The sequence below is a fragment of the Mesocricetus auratus genome, unplaced genomic scaffold (assembly GCF_017639785.1).
Source record: "Mesocricetus auratus isolate SY011 unplaced genomic scaffold, BCM_Maur_2.0 Super-Scaffold_100011, whole genome shotgun sequence".
In the NCBI taxonomy this organism is placed as follows: domain Eukaryota; kingdom Metazoa; phylum Chordata; class Mammalia; order Rodentia; family Cricetidae; genus Mesocricetus; species Mesocricetus auratus.
In genome coordinates this window covers 64866315-64880309 of record NW_024429195.1, presented here as the reverse complement: position 1 = coordinate 64880309, position 13995 = coordinate 64866315, and the positions used below count along the sequence as shown (strand labels likewise).

The window sequence follows — 13995 nt, the reverse complement described above, 5'->3', positions numbered from 1 at the left end:
TCCCTTGGAGTTGCAGTTACAGGCAGCTAATGAGGTGCCTGACCTGCATACTGAGAATCTAAATCTGGTCTTCTTCAAGTACAGCAAGCAGTCTGACCTACTCAGCAATACCTCCAACTCCTTGAGTTTTATTTTTACTCAAACTGAAAATGAAAGACCTTTATGTTTTGCCTTTCTGTTTTAATATGTGGTTCACACAACTCCTCCTCTCAGAATAACTGTCATTTCATTCATGATTTCTTTTTTAATATTTTATTTTATGTGTATATAAGTATTTTGTCTGCATAGGTCTATGTATCCTATGTGAGCTCTGTCTCTACAGTGGTCAGACAGGGATCAGATCACCTGGGATCAGACTTAGAGATGATTGTGAGCTGCTATGTAGATGCTTGGAATTGAACCCAGGTCCTCCAAGCGAGCATCCAATGTGGTTAACTGCTTAGCCATCTCCCCAAATACCAATTTGTAAGTACTAACATATATTTACCCTATTTTTAATATTCCATAAACACTTTTCCAAAAGTGAGAATTAACCCATTCCTCTGCTAAATTCCATAATGCATAATACTTGAGGGGGCTTCTCCTGTTACCATACATTATTTCCCATGCTTTGTTCCTAAGCAATGATCAGAGAAAGAGCATATTTTGCATGTATTTGCATACACTTGAGCAGGCAGTGTATCTGCAAAGATAGTGGGTGGGTTTCCAAGGGTATTGAGTTACTGTAGCAATGAGTAATTTGTCAAACCAAAGCTAAAGTGTTAAGGTTTGAAAGAGTTGCCCATCTTCCATGGCCATATCACTGAATTGTATTGAACATGTGTGCTGACTCTCTCAGAGTAGCAATCACTTGTGACTTTAATGGGAAAAGCACTGTATGCTTATAAAAATTCATCTAAGTGTGGAGCTGAAAAACTTCAGCAATGCTAGATCCAAACTGGTCAAATGCACCCTGAAAACAACTCAGCTCTCACATTTACTAATCAATGTAAACTCCACTCCTGATTCACAAGACACTTTGAGGGAAGTTTTCTTCTGAAGTGTTGTGAGACATTTTCCTGGCAAACTGTGTTTTTGTTCATATGAACACAGATACGTATGAAGGTTTAATAAAATATTTTTCTTCAATTCATAGTCATTTTGGGGGTTGGTAGCTACACATGTCTGTAGGTATAATGATAAAATTTAGAATGTAGGAAGCAATTCTCCTAATCAAATATAATGGTGCTGGTGTTGTGTAGTAGATCCTTTCCTGGTGTCTAGGACCTTGGAACCAAAAACCTGACTACATTTCTCATATCAGACTTGATTTCCCTCCAGTTGAGTGATCATTAATTTCAGTTAGACAGCTGTTGTTTGTCACTGACATGTATCATTTCCTGTACCTTCATGCATATCTTGCCATGCTTCTGATTGTGGTCCATAGCTGGGTAGGACTATGTAATTGCTTCCCTCCTTTGACAGGTTTCATAGTGTTTCCTGGAACCTTGGAAGCTAGATGGTAGAAAAGCAGCTTTCAGGTCTGACCCAGCTCAGTTGTCAATAGTCATGTGTCCTGTGGGTCTTATATCTTCTGCAATAGGGGCCAACATTCAGTCCCCTAGAGATAACAAATGGTTGCATTTTTTATCTATATTGTTTGGAAAAATCACTTTTATATTTAATTTCTGTGTTTTGTGTATTATGAGGTTTAAAATATATATTGTGACATTTCCAACATAAACACTATTTGGAGTGAAAAATATTGAATAAACTAATGAACTTGGATAGGAAAAGAATTAAAAAATAGAAACTGAAAAAGAGCCTGAAGCAAATAAAGCTGGATTTCTTTCCAAGTGTAAATATGTTTTTTATTTATTTTGCCATTTCAATAATATTCATACCTACAATTTTAATTATTTTTCAAGTATAGGAACAGAAATATCCTTTTCTCTTACTTCATGTAATTTCCTACCAATGACAATGGTAACAGAACTGTCGCTTATACATTAGGCATCACATCTACTTTTACAGTTTACTCTGTAGACACTGTCTATTTTTCTGATGTGCTTCTAATTGACTGAGTAATTAAATCGTGTCCAAATAAATGAATTACATAAATTTACTTTTTGACACTATGTCAAATCATTCCATATACCTTATACTATACATATATGTATATATATATGTATACATATAATGAGTCCTTGACTTAGAATAGTTTTAATGAGATCTATGCTTAATATTCATCACAGATATGTACAGGAATAATTTGACTTGTGCTCACATGATATTTATGGGAGCTATATGGTGCTATATACTTGAAAGAATGCTTCCTCTTTATTTCTTGTAATTAATGTATCAAAAGTTGTGCTGTTTTCCTTCATACTGTCCATGTACAAAAAGGATTTCTCTCTGCTATATATTGAACTCTGCTGTCAAAGTATGACAAATAAATACCTAGAAGAAGAAAAAGGGAACACAAAGGCATATCAACACTTAGGATGGGCATTGGAGAAAATAATATTCTAAGGCCATCGGAGCTTACTAATTCAGACCTAGAAATAAATAAAACTGCAAAAAGTCCTCAAATCGGTGTTTACAGAGCCAAAACATGCTATTTTTGATAGATGACATGTTTATTAAAAACATAAACAGAAAATAGGACCAGAGAAGTAGCCAGAAGCAGTTACTTTTATGCTTGTGTTCAGTGCTGACAATTTCATACAGGATAATCAAAATGGTATATTCTTTCTGTGGGAGACTAATTTCCCATATTAACATTCCTTAGCTGTCTTTTGTTTTTTGTGAAGGGTTGAGTCCTTATGGTCTTTCCATGGTCCACATTAACATGTCCATTTTTACCTTGTTCAGCTCATGTTAGGGCAGTCCAGTAAGTAAGACTTCATGAGCTTGTGACATTACCAGATGACACAGTCTCACATCAAACTTACTGATCGTCAGACACCTAAAATATTTCTGCCATTTTTTCAAGTGGTGTATGTCTTCTTTTTAGTAACTTTCCAATTCTTTGTGTAATTTTAGTGCTATCCTTTAGCATGTATATTTTCTTTTTGCAGAGCTTTTAAAAATAATTTCCCCTTAGTGTAATAGCTTATATTTTAATTCTGATTTTATTAAATTTATTTATTTACATTCTGGCTGCAGCTTCCCCCCCTCCTCTCATCCCAGTCCCTCCCATGCATTCCCCATCTATTCCCAATACAACCCCCCTCCCCCAATCTATTGCTCCATTTCTGTTTAGGAGCAGATCTCCTGTGAGTATCAACAAAACGTGGCTTATGGTGTTGCAGTAAGACTATGCACCTACCTTGTATTAATACTGGGCAAGGTAACCCGGGATGATGAGGAGGGTCCCAAAAGCCTGTCAAAGAGTCAGAGACAACCCCTGTTCCCACTGTTAGGAGTCCCACAAGAGGACAAGTTACACAACTGTCATATATATGCAGGGTGCCTAGGTCAGTCCCAGGCAAGTTCCCTGGTTGTCAAGTCAGTCTCTGTGAGCCCTGATGAGCCCAGGTTAGTTTATTCTGTTTCTTTTCTTATGGTGTCCTTGACCCATCTGGCTCCTATAACCTTTCCCCTCCTCTTCTACAGGATTCTCCAAACTCCATCTAGTGTTTGGCAGGGGATTTGTATCTGTTTCCATCAGTTGTTGATGGAAGCCTCTCTGTTGATGAGACTGACAACAAATGGGACTTTGTGAAATTAAATGACAGACTATGGACACCCCCATGGAGGGCCTCACCCTCCCTGGGGGAATGAGGGGATAACAGGGGGGGGCTAGGGGGAGGGCACGGGAGGAGGGGAGGGAATGGGAGAGGGACCTGGAACTGACTTGTGAAGCAACCTCGTTTCTTATCTAAATTTAAACTGGAAAATAAAAAAAAAAAGAGTTTCTGTAAGTCAAGTGACACCATCAATATAATAAAGAATGGCAGCCTACAGTATGGGGGAAAAACCATCACCAACTCCACATCTGACAGCGGGATGATTTCAACATATAAAATGCTTTTTTTTTTTTTTTGGTTTTACGAGACAAGGTTTCTCTGTATTGTTTTGGAGGCTGTCGGTCCAGCCTGGCCTCGAACTCACAGAGACCCGCCGGCCTCTGCTTCCCGAATGCTGGGATTAAAGGCGTGCGCCACCACCGCCTGGCTCAACATATAAAATGAACAAGAAACTAGATATCAACAACCTAAATAATTCAATTAAACAATGAAGTACAGTTCTAAACAGAGAATTCTCAACAGAAGAATCTCAAATGGCCAAGAAACACTTCAAGAGATGGTTAGCATCCTTAGCTATCAGGGAAATGCAAATCAAAGTGACTCTTAAATTCCATTTACTACTTGTCAAAATGGCTCATACCAAAAATACAAGTAATAACTCAAGGTGGACAGGATGTGCTATCAGGGGAACATTCCTCAATTCCTAGTGAGAGTGCAAACTTGAACAGCCAATTTTAATCAGTGTGGGGATTTCTCAGAAAACTGTGAATCAACCTACCACAAGACCCAGTATTAACCACTCTTATGCATATACCCAAAAGATGATCTATCATACCACAAAGAAACTTTCTCAGCTATGTTCATAGCATCTTTATTTGTAATAGCCAGAACCTAGAAATAACCTAGATGTCCCTCAGTGGAGGAATGGATAAGGAAATGTGGTACATTTACACAATGGAAAATACTTAGCTGTTAAAAACAAGAACACCAGGAATTTTGAAGTCAAATGGTTGGAACTAGAAAAAAATCGTCCTGATTGAGTTAACCCAGACTGAGAAAGACAAACATGGCATGTATTCATTTATATTTTTTCTAATGGCATTTTTAAATTGTATATTCATGTGTATGTGTGACTGGCTACATATGCATGTTTGTGTGAAAATGCATGCACCTGTATGTGCACCATCAGAAGAGAAGGCTAGATGCTTTAAGCTGTGGTTTGAGGTGTTTGTAGCATGATTGGCTGGTTAGTAAGAAACCAACTGACCCTAACAGGTGCCATTAACTGCTGAGTTATCCTCTCCACAAATAAGGGCAATTTGCCACATAACATATATGTTTGTAGTTTAGTGAAATCCATTGTATCAGCTTCACTCACCATAGATTACTCCTTTGGTGTCATGTTGGAATTCATCAACAAAACCAAGGACACACAGATTTTTATCCCTTTGTTGCTTACAGTGTTTCATTTCAGGTTAGGACTGGGGCTGAGTTCTAGGAGATTGGCTTCTGTGAAGTTTATAAGGATTTTGTCCAGATTTATATCCATACATGTGCAAGTCTTCTTTCTAACCATCATATTTTAAAGAGGCCATCTTTGCTTCTTGCAGTTCTTTTACGACTTTGTCTGGGATTCATTGGTGACAGTTGTATGTGCCAGTCACAGCTATCATTCTGCCACCTTGGTAAATCTCTCTTTCGCAAGAACAGTACATGTCGATGATTTTAATTCAATAGTAAATTCTAATGTCCTAAAGTGCAGTCCTCTAAAAAGCAACTGACCTTTATAACTAAATTATTGTTTCATCATTCACACTTGAAATTTCTTAGTATTGCAAGGACTATTTTCGGTTCTGAACTTTCTAACAAGATGATCAGTTCACTTTTATACATTCAAAATGTCATATCACAGTTATCCAAGCTGGTACACCTTACCGTTTCTTTCTTGTCTTTCTTATTGATTTGTCTTCAATGTGATAACAAAAAGGAGTTTTTAAGGGGGATATGCTCATTTTAATCATCATCATGGTCGATGCAAAAGCTTCTCAACATTATATATTAATAGTTTAGGACGTTGCTAATTTTAATTTTCTTCTCTAGCTATTGGAAATAAAACTCAGGATTTTTTTTTATTTTCTCCTTAGGCTGTCCATATGATGGTCTTCAGTGATTACTTTTAAAACAATCTTGAACTTTTACATCTAGATTATATAGCCCCTAATTATTTTACATAATAATTTTCATACACTGTTGGCTCTGGTAAACACTTTATTGAGAAATTTTGAAATTATATTTATGAAAAATACTGATTTGTAATACTGTCTTTTAAAATGGCTTTGTTGGTATTTGCTTCAAAATAATTATTGCTCTAAAGAATGAAATAGGAAAAAATATTTCTTCTGCTTTTATCTTTTGCAAAATACTATAGAGGGTTCATTGGCCTACTTTTAGCCAAAATGTTAGTAAAATTTGCCACCAGCATTCACCTTTAACCTAGGCCTGTGAATTCTGTTTTAGAATGTCATTAATTATGGTTTCAGTTACTTTGATAGCTATAGGTATAAAATAAATTGTATTTTCTTATTTAAGTTGTAATAGCATCTGTTTATTGAAAAAACACCCATATCATTTAGTTATTAAATCTTTAGGTATAGAGTTGTCTATATTGTGCATTCATTAGGTTTTCATATTATGGTATCTGTAGCCATGCCTCCAATTGATCTATGGTTGTAAATTATTGTAATTTTTCCCTTTCTTATTAGTCTGGATAAACAACAATCTCCTATTCATCATTTCAAAGAAATAGTATTTGGTTTCCTTGATTTTTCTTGATTGATTGTGCTTCAGTTTTGCATTTATGTTTATTCTTCCTTTGGGCTTATTTGTTTTTGCTTTTTTAGTTTCATGATATAGAAGCTGAGCTTATTGATCTTTCTTGTTTCATCATTTGTCATGTACACATTTAGTGATGTTATTATCCTCTAATAAAAGCCATTGCTATATCTCATGAATATTAAAATCTTCATTTAGCATTTAGTTGAGAATACTTTTCTTTGATTTGTGACACTTTGGATATGAGTAATGCATTGTTTACAAGTGTTTTGTTTAATTTCCACAGACTTTCAGATGTCTTCATTACTTTGCTGTTTGTTTTCAGGTTTAATCATTCTGTATTCCAGAAAAGAAACCATATGATGTCTGGGTTTTTTTTTTCAGTGTAAAGGATGTATTATAGGCAGGAATGTGGTTGCTCAGGGTTACACATCCACTCCTACAGAAAAAAAAAAGATATCAATATATACCATTCTTTGAAGAAGTATGTTAGTGGAAATGGAGAGATATCTCAGTGGTTATTCACATTAAGGTTCTTCTGGAGGATTGGATCAACACTCGGCAGCTTACAACAGTTTGTTTTTCAAGCTCTATGGGGATCTGGTGGCTTCTTGTGTCCTTCTCAGGTACCTTCCCATATGTAGCAAACATATTTGGACATAGGCCCACATACACTTATACATACAAATAAAAATGAGACTTAAATCAGATTATTGGTAAGGTTTATAGTCGTTTATATAGTACTTGAGAATAAAATTAAACTGATTTTTAAAATTGCTCCAACATATCAAATATCCAGCTTAATTTTTCTCCTTGTTTTTGTAATGCGAGCTAAATCATAGAAAATACAAGTCACAGTGCATAATTTGAAGCATAAAAGGAAAGACAGAAATGCATAAAGAATCCATGAAACTATTATAAATTTCAATAAATACAATGTCAGTGGTCATTGAAACTTTGTTTTGAATTGCACCCTATTTGAATGAGTAAAGTGAATTTAAAAATACATCTATTTGTACATGCAGTTGGTTTAAACTAAATAAGTGAGTGATTTTGAATATATTTCTAAATTTCTAGGAACTTATTTTCATTCTAGCTGAACAATAAATTATTATAATTCCATTTCAATATTGTCATCAATTTATTTCAATTTTATGTTTTTCATCACATTCAAATTTTTTACTCATCAATTTGAAAATGCTTATAACAACAATAGAACGGATTTAAAATATTTGTGGAGTTGTTGGCTTAAGAAGAACAAAAATTAAAGAAGAATTAACATGAAAATGTTGTGTTGGAGACTGGATATTTGCATAACCACAGCATGTTCTGCAGACAAGAAGAAAAAGACACCATGGCCAAAAAATTAGATGACTTGTGCATGGCCTAGTGCTTGTTTGGATTGATGCCTTCAACAAAACAAAATCCATCTTCTCTGACCAAATGATCCTTCATCCTAACACTATATGTACATTTTGAGTTTTGCAATTGTCATCTTGAAATTATTTGCCTTCAACTACCTCCTTGAGACTATTCTCAAACTCTAAATTATTAAATATAAAATACTTCCACTATTTAATCATAATGTTTCTACACAGCAGTGCTAATTAATTCAGTTTAGCTGGAATATCCCTGTCATTGGGGTGGAACAATATTTAAAGTAATTTTCAGAATGATTGTTGTGATGGCTAAATGAGATTTGGCAGTTATTAGTTTAATGATGTGGTTCTTTGGAGATGCGTTGGCTTTGTGTTTTCGATAGCACTGTACCATAAAGAGAAGAGGTTTTTGAGCAGCACTCTATGGGAATTATTCACAAGCATTCTGTAATGAAGTGACTCTCACAAAGGAATGAAATTACATTTTTGTTTTCCTAATTATTTTCTTCTTTCCCAGAAAAGGCCCCTTAATTGGGATTTTAATTTAGCTTCAAAAAACATTTTCTGGACAAATGGGATGTTTACAAATAAAAGATTTGGTGGTCCCAATAAAGGGGAATAGTTTCTCAGCTACAAATTGTTTATGCATTTTGAGCAGAAGGCAACAAACAGTTGTGTAAACTTCCTCGGGGTTAGAAAACAAATGCCCACTGTGACCTCTTAGTATTTGACACAAAAGGAAACAATTAGAAGAATCTGAATTTACCAATGGGACTTGTCATAGATTTCACAAATTACTGCCAGAAAGATTCAATGATTTTGTTTATTAAACAGAGGGATGATCATTGGAAAATCTAAAGTATGAGTCCATATAATTAAATGAAAATATTTGTAGATTTTTAACATGTCTTAGAGAAAAATGTTATATCATACTGGAATCCATGAGCACTAGTATGAATTGCCATCTGAGTATTTTCTATATTCAGCTATAGTTTTACTTTTATAAGTAAAATGAATCAGTCTATTACTATGACCAAAATTGCTACAAAAATAGTTAAATTAGTTAACTAACTTTTGTACATAAGCATGGTCCAATCATCAATTTGGCATAGCCAGAAAGTATTTTAGATCATAAAAAATGAATACCAACCTAAGGGTTGCAGTGTCCCCATTAACATTTAAACAATTTTGATTCAGATTTAATTTATTTCTGTAGTGACCTTCCCTAAGGAAACGGTTATGGCTTTATGTAAATGGTACATTTAGAAAATAGTATCACATTTTATGCTTATAGAGAGAGAAGAAAAGACTCACTCAGCTATGTAGAATAAATCCCATGTTAAAAACACATCAATGTACTATCAGTAATTCTAATAAAAATATATAAAATGGATTTGACTCATAGTGCAAAGATCTACTTTACTTCACTCTGAATTGTTTGTAATAAGTTTCATGCATCTGTAAAAGGACATAAATTTTCTTTGACTGGAGATATGGTTCAGAGGTTATCAGCACTTGTTACTTTACTGGAGGATCCAATTTTCGGCACCTAGAACTTACATGGTAGCTCACAGCCATCCATTACCCCAAATCGCAATTTCCAGGGTGAAATTCTGAAACTTCTGGCAACCCCACACATTGCAGAATACACAAGCAATATTCTAATAAATATTTTTGAATAAATACCTAAATAAACATTTTTAAAAGATACAAATTAATAGGTAAGAAAAACCAAGAGCAGAATTTAAGGAATAATTTTGTTAGCAAAGTAGCAATAAGAGGTCCTCTGCTAGCCTCCATGATGTCACCTGCCATGAGCAGTTGGTTAGGTTTATAATGCCAGATATGAACTCCCTCCCACTGAGTCAGCCTTAGTTGCATTATATGGCTGCTGGTTACATCCAATATGTAAGTGCCACTATTGTGCTAAGTGAATCTTGTAATGCTAGTAGTTGTTGTGGTTAACAGAGGTTAGAACTGGGTGTAGCTGTATTTATTCCCTCTGTTGGAAGTTGGAGAGGAGGCTTCCTGATCAATTCCTGCTGGATTCCTCCATTTGCACTGTCAGAAGTGTTTGGTGGCTTCCTTGGTGGGTCTTACTTTAAAGTCCTAGGAAACAACAAAGAGCATCAATAATAATCGTTATTATTTGTGGTTCTTCTTAAACTCCCATGACCAACAAATACACAAAGACAACTTTCGTTTTTTGTTTTTTTCAAAGTCTATAAGTATAAGAGGCACCATTATCACACCAAGTGGAAAAAATTCATTTAAACTGCATGTGTTTGTGCGTGTGTGTGTGTGTGTGTTTGTATGTGTGTGTGTTTTGTATAGCTTGTTCAAACTTCAATAGCATTCATTATTTATCCCTTTTGTTGGAGTTTTAAGATTTACAGGCTTTTTAACCTGCATGGATTTTGAGATACAATGAATACCTTAACAAAAGTTTAAGCATGTGAGAGAAGGGGATATTTGCTTAAATAAAATCAAGGGAAGGAGTATGAGATAAGCAACAATAGTCCCTACGGGGAATAGTGTAGATTTTAGCTGTTTTTAAGCACAGAGCATCTTTTCCTGGGCTGCTCTGCTGTTCTCTTCTGTTCCCTGTCACAGAGTCAGGTGGCCACACTGACCTGGGACAGAGACTTTGGAGAAAACTTTTAAATCAACATGCTTGGGTCTGGAGCAGAAGGGCCAATTCCAACCCCAGCTTTCAGTAAGGTAGAGCTGCATGAAACAGTTTTTTTTTATTTCAATATTATCCTTTCCGGAAAGGATATTGGATTTCTGCAATATAGATTTCAGTGATCTACATTTTCATAAATTTTGTGTGTGTGTATGTGTGTGTGTGTGTGTGTATGTGTGTGTGTAGATGGGAGCAAACAACTTGAAATGATTCTACCTCTTAGCTTTTAAAGACCCAGCAGGACTTTGTATGTTTGGAGAGACATAAGGACAACTAGGTCAAAAGCATAAAGCAAATGAGGTATAAGGCAAAAAGATCTCTGGGACACAGATTTCAGTGATCCACATTTCCGTAACTTGTGTGTGTGTCTTTCTCTCCCTCTCCCTGTCCCTCTCCCTCCTTCCCTCCTTCCTTCCCTCCCTCCCTCCCTCCTTCCCTCTCTCTCTTTCTCTCTCTCTCTCTCTCTCTCTCTCTGTGTGTGTGTGTGTGTGTGTGTGTGTGTGTGTAAATGGGAGAAAACAACTTGAAGTGACAACTAGACCAAAAGAATAAAACAAAAGAAGTATAAGGCAAAAAGAGCTACCCCAATTAGGAATAGATACAAATTTGCAGGGCCAAAGGAATTGACAGCATTCTGGCCCTGATCATGATTGAAAGCCAAAGCCTTGAGGGAGATTGAGTGAGCTGGGAATCTAAGGGCGTATGAGTCCTGAGATTATTCTGCCATTTATCTTAGGGAGTTATGTAAATCAGTTTAAGTATTAGGAAATGAAAGTTCCAAATTTGGGCCATCAGTAGTTGGGGCCAGATTTAGACTGAGAGTCGAACAAATGGAGCTATAAGTTCTTGCAAATGGAGCTTTGTAGATGAGCCTGAAACAATGTTCGGGATGGAGACTTTGGAACCCACGCAAGAGTGCAGAACCAAGGTCAACACCAGGGGTCATTATCATGTTGCTTAGAGGGTTCTCTAATTTCTTAAAAGACCAAATGATGTGATGGTCCATGTTAGAATTGGTTTCCATTTGAAGTATATTCTGACTTAGACTTCAAGCTTGCTTGCTCTAGTCTCCATGAGAATGTTCTGAGTAAGCCTATGGGAGAGAGCATATTATCTGTCTACGGAGCCACTGATGCCTGCTGTAGGTAGGCACTGAGATACATAAAGAATCTACTCGCTGCTAGCAGGATTCACGTGATAGACAGCGAGCCTAGCTGTTTCTCTATTCGAGGACAGTTCGGGGGCTGGTTAACAAATTATCACCTCTAGTCTGTATATGAGCAGGTTCTAAATTAAACTCGGGTTGTTCAGCAGTCCTCTCTCTCTTATGTTTCTGTCTCTGTGTGTTTTATCGGCCATTTCTCTGTCCTAGCGCCACTTTTCCGGTACCGAGCTGACTCCTTGGCACAGGACCCTAGTAAATATCCCAAAGTTTAAACCCATCCAAAACATGTTCAATGCCAGGATTAAGGAGCCACAAGGTCAGTGGAAGGTTGTCAGAGCCTTTAGTTGATGGAGTGGTAGGCCAGTGGAGAATCCACCAAACTTTCTCGAAATCACTAGAAAGTCTCCCATACCTTCCATTGAGCAGGCCTTAAGAAATCTCCAGTGAATCCCAAAACTTAGCCAAGGTAACTCTGTGTAAGGCCCAGATTAACTTTTCCTAATAATTGGTTATGTTGTGTGGCTGTTCTGACTGAATGTAGCCTAACCAGGTTCCTACCTAGGTCAGACTGTATGAGGATAGTCAGATGACAGAGAAAAAGGAGAGATGTGGGAAAAGAAGAAGGGAAACAAGGTGCCTTGGAGAGATGGGTGGCACTGCCAGCTGTTTTGGCCTGGAGCCAGAGAGCATGTGAGAGCCAGGGAGCACACAGATTTTCCATTCTGGGTTTCAGAACAATATTTTAGATTATTTAAAAGGAAGCTGTAGAGAAACAGAAATTGGAAAGAATGAAAAGTTTGGTCTGAGCTAAGGCAGGACCATGTTTTCCATGGGTTGGGACATATGCAAGTAGACAAAATACCTACAGAAGAAGACGGGATGTGGCCCCTTATAGGAGCAAAAATGACTTCTGAGTTCACAAGGTTAAGCTGGAAAATGCATTCTTTAAGCAGGAAACTCTCAGAACCTGTTATAGAAATCCACAGCTGGTCAAAATGAAGAGAACTACAGCCTGTGGCTTCGCCAGTCCTAGTTGATATATCTAGATAACAAGCTTTACACTTGAGGCTTAAGGACTATCACAGGATTGGGGAAGATTAAAGAGCCAGAGAAGCAGGATATCTGATGTAAGACAGAGTCTTCTGTATGTTACAAGGAAGCTTCACCTTTGAAACCTAAAAGTATGTTCACCTAACCAATACCAGCATAATAACAACACTATGTGATATGCCAAAAAAATGACAAAGAGAATATTTTACAAGAAAAAATATGATTTTAAAGATCTACAACAATTAATGATATTAAGAAAGGATCTTTTTCAGGGACATGTCCATTGTCAGATCACCTAATACTTAGTGGCCAAACATTAAATGGACTCGTGTGTGTGTGTGTGTGTGTGTGTGTGTGTGTGTGTGTGTGTGTGTGTATGAAAGGAGTTGGGAAGAGACAGAGTAGAAGTTGGAGGGGGGGCCGGGCGTTGGTGGGGCACGCCTTTAATCCCAGCACTTGGGAGGCAGAGGCAGGTGGATCTCTGTGAGTTCGAGGCCAGCCTGGTCTACAAGAGCTAGTTCCAGGACAGCCTCCAAAGCCACAGGGAAACCCTGTCTCGAAAAACCAAAAAAAAAAAAAGAGAAGTTGGAGGGGGAAGAGATGATTTAGCAATGTTGCAAATTATGTTTTTAAAAGAAAAAGGAAGTTGTCTTTTTAGTTAATATTGAAAAATATTTTGTTTTATTTTTAAGGCCTTTAACTTTCCTAACTAAAAAACAGCTAAAATTTTAATTAATTACAACTGATTGTAAGTGGAAATAGCTGCAATCAATTCCTATTAGATTACCTGGTTTTTCCCTGACACTCTGTCTTTAAAAAATATACAGTCAAGATTCCTCATCTGAATACTTGACTGATTTTGGAAGCTTCGTTTCAAGGGAAAAGTTTAATGGGGCTCTTCCCCATGAGTGGCTTCCCCACTTCATTAATATCTAAATGATGTTTATAGCTTGGCAGTAATCCAGGTCTAACAACAGAAATAATGACAAAATTCATGGTGCATCTAGACCTGCCCAGCTGCATTCAAACACACAAAGCTCAACAATGTGTGTTTTCCATGTGGAAAAAGTAGCAGCGTTTTGGTCTCTTTTGGTTATCAGTGCTTCCTATGTTCTGGTTTTCATAAGGTCATGAAGATTTCTAAAAACCTCC

The 13995-nt window shown here is 36.6% G+C and overlaps 1 long non-coding RNA gene across 2 annotated transcripts in view; it reads right to left on the bottom strand.

Annotated features, from left to right (window-relative positions):
* Nucleotides 1-9449: 9449 nt before the first annotated feature.
* Nucleotides 9450-13995, bottom strand: part of LOC110340512 — a 30577-nt gene continuing 26031 nt past the window's right edge. For both annotated transcript variants that reach the window (XR_002382304.2, XR_002382303.2), the window contains exon 3: nt 9450-10051. This is a non-coding gene — a long non-coding RNA (uncharacterized LOC110340512). The remainder of the gene's footprint in view (nt 10052-13995) is intronic.